Source organism: Rattus norvegicus, chromosome 11 (assembly GCF_021556685.1).
Source record: "Rattus norvegicus strain SHRSP/BbbUtx chromosome 11, alternate assembly SHRSP_T2T, whole genome shotgun sequence".
Taxonomy (NCBI): domain Eukaryota; kingdom Metazoa; phylum Chordata; class Mammalia; order Rodentia; family Muridae; genus Rattus; species Rattus norvegicus.
Window position 1 is genome coordinate 36,202,161 of NC_141544.1, and position 6,596 is coordinate 36,208,756.

General features: G+C 38.6%; 1 pseudogene; it reads right to left on the reverse strand.

Moving 5' to 3' along the window:
- Positions 1-232: 232 nt before the first annotated feature.
- Positions 233-1,529, reverse strand: Eno1-ps22 (enolase 1, pseudogene 22; annotated as a pseudogene).
- Between the last annotated feature and the right edge of the window lie 5,067 nt (positions 1,530-6,596).

Sequence of the window (6,596 nt, forward strand, 5' to 3'; positions counted from 1 at the left end):
TAGGAGTTCTAGGAGGGCTCCAGACACTGGCTGAAAGTCAGGTGACAGAAACCATGATTCAGACTGATCACATGATTACAAAGCTAGGGCTCCAGCAGGGCTCCAAGGGGTCAGCGGTGAATATCTAAGGAAGCAGTGACATGGGAGGGGCAAGCACTGGGCCAGCCTTGAGCCACCTGGATGACATCAGGGACAGAAGGTCTGGTAGCTCCAGGGATCTCCGGTCCATGCCTTAATTGGCCGAGGGGTTCCTGAAGGACCTGCCAGCAAACTTGGCTTTGCTGCCCAGCTCCTCCTCGATTCTAAGAATCTGATTGTACTTGGCCAAGGAGCTTAGATCAACAGATGGTACCAGTCTTGATCTGCCCAGTGCAGAGCCCCACCACCAGGTCAGCAATGAAAGTGTCCTCAGTCTCCCCAGATCGATGGGACACCATACACCCCAGCCATTGGACTGGGCCAACTTACACGCCTGCGGAGACTCGGTTACAGAGCCAATCTGTTTCACTTTGAGCAGGAGGCAGTTGCAGGACTTCTTGCCTGCAGCCTTGGTGATCCGCTCAGGGTTGGTCACTGTGAGGTCATCCACCACCACTTGGATGCCTGCCAGGCATCCCAGTCGTCCTGGTCAAAGGGATCTTCAATGGACACCACTGGGTAGTCCTTGATGAAGGACTTATACAGGTCGGCCAGCTCGTCATCTGGAGACTTGAAGTCCAGGTCATACTTGCCAGCCCTGTAGAACTCGGAGGCAGCCACATCCATGCCGATGACAACTGGTCAGTGTAGCCGGCCTTTGCAATGGCAGACTTGAGCAGCTCCAGTGCTCCTTTGTTCTCCAGGATGTTAGGTGCGAATCCACCCTCATCACCCACATTGGTGGCGTCTTTCCCGTACTTCTCCTTGATGACTTTCTTCAGGTTGTGGTAAACCTCTGCTTTAATGCACGTGGCTTCCCGGAAAGAGGATGCCCCCACAGGCAGGATCATGAACTCTTGCACCCCCAACTTGTTGCCAGCCTGAGAACCGCCGTTGATCACATTGAAAGCTGGGATGGGCAGGATGACTTCAGGGTTGCCGGCCAAGTCTGCAATGTGACGGTAAAGGGGCACCCCTTTCTCCACGGCACCAGCCTTGCAGACAGCCAGGGACACTCCCAGGATGGCGTTTGCACCAAACTTAGATCTATTCTCCGTGCCGTCCATCTCGATCATCAGCAGGTCAATCCTCTCCTGCTCCACAACATTTAGTTTCTTGCTAACCAGAGCAGGTGCAATAGTGATATTGATGTGCTCGACAGCCTTTGAGACACCCTTCCCCATGAAGCGGGTCTTATCATTGTCTTGGAGTTCTGGGACCTCGTAGATGCCAGTGGATGCACCGCTGGGCACCGCAGCACGGAAGAGACCTTTCGTGGTGAAGAGATCCACCTCAATGGTGGGATTCCCACGTGAGTCAAAGATCTCTCTGGCATGGATCTTGAGAATGGACATGGTGAAGTTCTGGCAGTAGGATCGCTGCGGAGGAAGAAAAGAGGGTCCTGTAGACATGGGAGTCTTAAGGACAGACATGAGCCTGACTCTGTACCGGAGCAGCACTCGAAATTCTTTATAAGCAAAAAAGTCTTCATTCTGGTAGAAGGCATATTGTATTTACAGGTGTCTAAGATTTCAAAAATATTCATAAGAAATAACCTTATTGAATATTTTACTAATGCCAGCTTTAATGTCAGTATCTTAACCTAAGGGAAAATATGAACCTCATTTAAAATGTCCCATTTTGTACTGAATATATTTACAGATAACCTACTCACATTTTACATTATAAGAAAACAGATTTTCTCTTTTTATTCCTTTTGTATATGTTACCTAAGAAATCTAATCTACTAAGATTAGAAATGTACCTGAAGTCAAAAGCAAAAGCTAACTTCTCGTAAAGTTAAAAGTTTAAAGTTATTTGGCAAGTTTCCAGGGCAATTGTAACCCAGCTACAATTCAGTAATCCATGATATTCTATTTTCCAGTGAGTTCATCCCAATTCTAAATGTGTTGCTGAACTGATAGTGAGAACTAAATGGAGAACACTTGCTAGCCTCCAACTACCTCTGACAGAATGCCTTATATTTCAGTTTTTCACAGCCAATAAGCCAGAGTTAAAATAATGAGGTTTCCATTCGTCTTTCTGGAAAATTGGGAAATGTCCTGCAGTTCTAGGAAGAAGAATGAGGCACAGCCTCATGGGAAATGCAAGTCCTGTCATAGCTAATGCTGCATGTGTGAACACATCAACTCTTACCATGGCCATAGTCTGAGATTTTCATCCAAAATTTAAAATAATAAAGCTGACAAAAAGTTTTCAAAAATATTATACAGAAATCCATTATCTTATTAGATCTCTAGATAGCTCATTTATAAGTTAATATATATTTTTTGACATTTTATTTCACTTTAGTACTCTATTTGTATTTAAAAATTCATTGTACATAAGACAATATTCACCAAGGTTACTGTGACATTTGTTGCCCTTTAAAAAAATATCGGTTCAACTATCACTTTAATTATATTAAATGTTTTTGGTTAACTGGTAATTTTTATGAGAAAGAAGAAGGAATAAATATGAAAAAAATGCCTACGTTTCTATTTTTAAAGATTTTAGGAGAAAAATATCTTATTTGAGATGACATTCATTGTTAGAAATCTGAGAGTGAAATCAACTGCTGTGTAATAGATTGAACATTATGTTCCATATAGTAGATATCAATGATGTTGAATGGACAATTTTTAGCTCACTTCTAAGTGTCAAATATGTGTTATCTGAGCTTCCAGAGAAGAATTTTGTCTTTAACAGTTAGTCAAAATAGTTTTGAGCTTCCTCTTTGCTTCTAGAAGCTGTCAAGGTACTTCATTTAAATGATGAATAAAGTTATAAAAGGAAAACATACACTCTCCACAGTCAGCTAATGTCAAATTTAAAGCAGTGTATTAACCCAAGTGCCCAGAGCACATAGGAGGGAACATAACCCTGTCAACTTTTAGTATCATTTTAATGCCCATTTCGGACATGGAAATACAGGTAACTCAGTCATGAAAGAATGCAATATTTAATCTAAGTAGTATAGAGGATGTATAAAAGGAATAGAAGCTGGTGAGTTTATGTATTCTGTTATCCAACTTTGTGGAATATTTTAAATTAAGTAGGAAAGTATATCTTCAGCTGCAGGTACTAGGTTGGATCTAATGGCTTGGTCTTTTGAAATCTCAACACATGACAACATTTTGTTATGTCAAAGAAATAGCATTTTGAATACATTTGGCCATTGTGTGCTGTCCATTTATCTATAGCACAGCATCCATCCATTATTATCCCTTGGCTTCCATCACATTTGCCAGGTATATTAGAAAAACGACCCAAAGGTTTTAAGACTTTTTTTTTCGGAGCTGAGGACCGAACCCAGGGCCTTGCACTTTCTAGGCAAGCGCGCTACCACTGAGCTAAATCCCCAACCCTGGTTTTAAGACTTATATTCATTTGTGTGACAGCCATGAGAAAATTAAATGTGAGCGAGGATTGTCTTTGCTTTGCATCTCGTTTCCACTCCTATCTTGTGTGAAATGATATGTAAGCCTTGGGATTGAAATCTATAGTTTAATATCATAGTGTCAATATTATGAGATTCCCTTCTAAACTGGTGGTAACATTTTTCTTATATCCCTTCTATCATAAAATCAAAAAAAAAAAAAAAACCACAATCATTCTTCAGTTGGTCTATAATATACCTTGCTGCTAACTTCTCTGTGTCTTCCTGAATGCCATTATGGTCTTCTATATTTCCCATTTCTGTTTATCTCCTTTCATCTAAATTTAATGTACAAATCAAGTTTTATTTTAAGCATTATTGTGTGGTCTTTACAACTTACACTATTAAAATACTTCAATAAGTCCAATGGAATTACCATTTATCATTATAGCCAGCCATATGCTCATGGTTACATTTTTGTCTTCTGTATTTTGATAGGGAAAAAGTTATGATGACTATCTGGGCTTATATATTTCATTTTTTAAATACTGAGTAATATTTTCTTGGAATGTAACAAAATCAACCATCATATGTCTGTGTATATGCATTTATGTGTGATGTATATTTATATGGTGCATTCATGAGTCTCAAAAAAGTGTGCCCAAGTGTGACCCTGAGCTTTCTAAAAGGAGAAATGCCAAATGTGGTGACTGTTAAGGTGTAAATATTTTATTCATTTTGATTGACTATGTTTTGCCATTTGCACATTTTACATACACACACACACACATTTCTTCAGGAAGTAATTTAAAATAAGAACAACTAGTGAAGCTTCTATAGAGAAAAAATTAACTCATATTTATATCAAAAACATTCTTCATCAGAGATGACAACTGAGGCAAATTATCTTCTAGTTTACTAAGCCTTTACTGTACTGCCATTAATGCTTCTTAATAACACTAACCCCATACTAATAATCAAAGTAAATAATGACAATACAATTTTCCTTTTTAAATGTGTATGCTTTCCTTTTAAATGACTATCATAAAAGTATTTAATACTTTTCCTTAATAGGCTGCAGCCTGGCAAGCTAGGTACAAATTTCTGGTAGTTATGACTTGAGAAAAAAATCTTCATCTGAGGTGTAAAACTATTTCTCCAATATTTATGTTAAAAATAGAAAGAATGCACTGTTAAGAACAGAAGTAAAAGGGGGACCCAGTATTCTTATCTTGTACTTTAGACCTAAAAATACTGACAGTAACTGCAGATTCTCCAACCTACTTTCATTACTTACTCTTCTCTGGAATTGCCGAGTTATTTAACCTTTTCAAAACATCTACCATATGCCAAGAAGAAGTTTTCCAGATTACTGACTCAAACATTTTTCTCATATATCTTTTAAAATTAAATGAATGAGAATAAAACATGAAAAGAGCAAAACAAATATTTGATAAATGGTTTCAAAACGCATACACATCTCTCTATATACATGAATACACATAGAAATGAATCATCTTATATATAATCAGCACATGGTATGTTCAAACTACAAGTAGCAAAAACTGGAGGACATGAAATAAAGTAAATAAAGTTAAATAGTTATGGGATGAATCCTGGTTTTAAAAAAAAGTAGCTGTGATTTCAACTTTAAGTTTCTTTATCTGTAAGTCTTTCAAAGTTAATGTTATAAACTAAAAACTGAGAGAGAGAGAGAATGTCCTCTATTAGATAATATAAGTATGATTATATAATATGAAAGCCCTAAAAAATCTAGCTAAGCATGTCTTCTAAGTTTCTACAACTCCTTTGTTACCTTCATTTAAGTATAATGCTACAACTATTTCAATAATATAACTAAAATATATAACATTTCCATTGGACAAACTAGATTTCAAGTATTAATGTGGATTTGTACCATAAAATTCTACTCATGACGCTAGTTCTTGGTTTTCTTTTTTTTTTTTTAATTAACTTGAGTATTTCTTATATACATTTCGAGTGTTATTCCCTTTCCCGGTTTCCGGGCCAACATCCCCCTAACCCCTCCACCTCCCTTTCCCTATGGGTGTTCCCCTCCCCATCCTCCCCCCTTGTCGCCCTCCCCCCAACAATCTAGTTCACTGGGGGTTCAGTCTTAGCAGGACCCAGGGCTTCCCCTTCCACTGGTGCTCTTACTAGGATATTCATTGCTACCTATGAGGTCAGAGTCCAGCGTCAGTCCAAGTATATAGTCTTTAGGTAGTGGCTTAGTCCCTGGAAGCTCTGGTTGCTTGGCATTGTTGTACATATGGGGTCTCGAGCCCCTTCAAGCTCTTCCAGTTCTTTCTCTGATTCCTTCAACGGGGGTCCTATTTTCAATTCAGTGGTTTGCTGCTGGCATACGCCTCTGTGTTTGCTGTATTCTGGCTGTGTCTCTCGGGAGAGATCTACATCCGGCTCCTGTCGGCCTGCACTTCTTTGCTTCATCCATCTTGTCTAATTGGATGGTTGTATATGCATGGGCCACATGTGGGGCAGGCTCTGAATGGGTGTTCCTTCTGTGTTTGTTTTAATCTTTGCCTCTCTATTTCCTGCCAAGGGTATTCTAAACAGTGCCACCTGGTGCAGTTTTCTAATAACAAAACAGAAATTTGTCAGAACTCTTGTGAGTTCAATGAGAAGGGTCCAGGAAAAAGCTCCGTTTTATATTATGTCTGGAGAATAACTTTATATTTGAGATGTCCCTCTTCGTGGGCCTTGTAACACACATTTTCATCTCAACACACAAAAAGATGAGTTCTCAATGCATTTCAAGCCAGCCAAGGCTACATAGTAAGTCCTTGTCTCTATTTGAAAATTAAAGCAAACAAACACAAACAAATTGTTGGAACCTAAGTATAATATTAAGGCCTAGGTAAAATATTAAAGCCTAGATAAAATTTAAGTCCTAGGTAACAGTTACCAGTAGTCTACTATTAAAACAAAATTTTCTTACATATTACTGTTATTATTAGGAAACTTTTTAATCCCAAAAATGACTATGTAGTCTGTAATGTTCTATGCCCTTGGAAACCAATTATGATAGAAGTCAATTAGA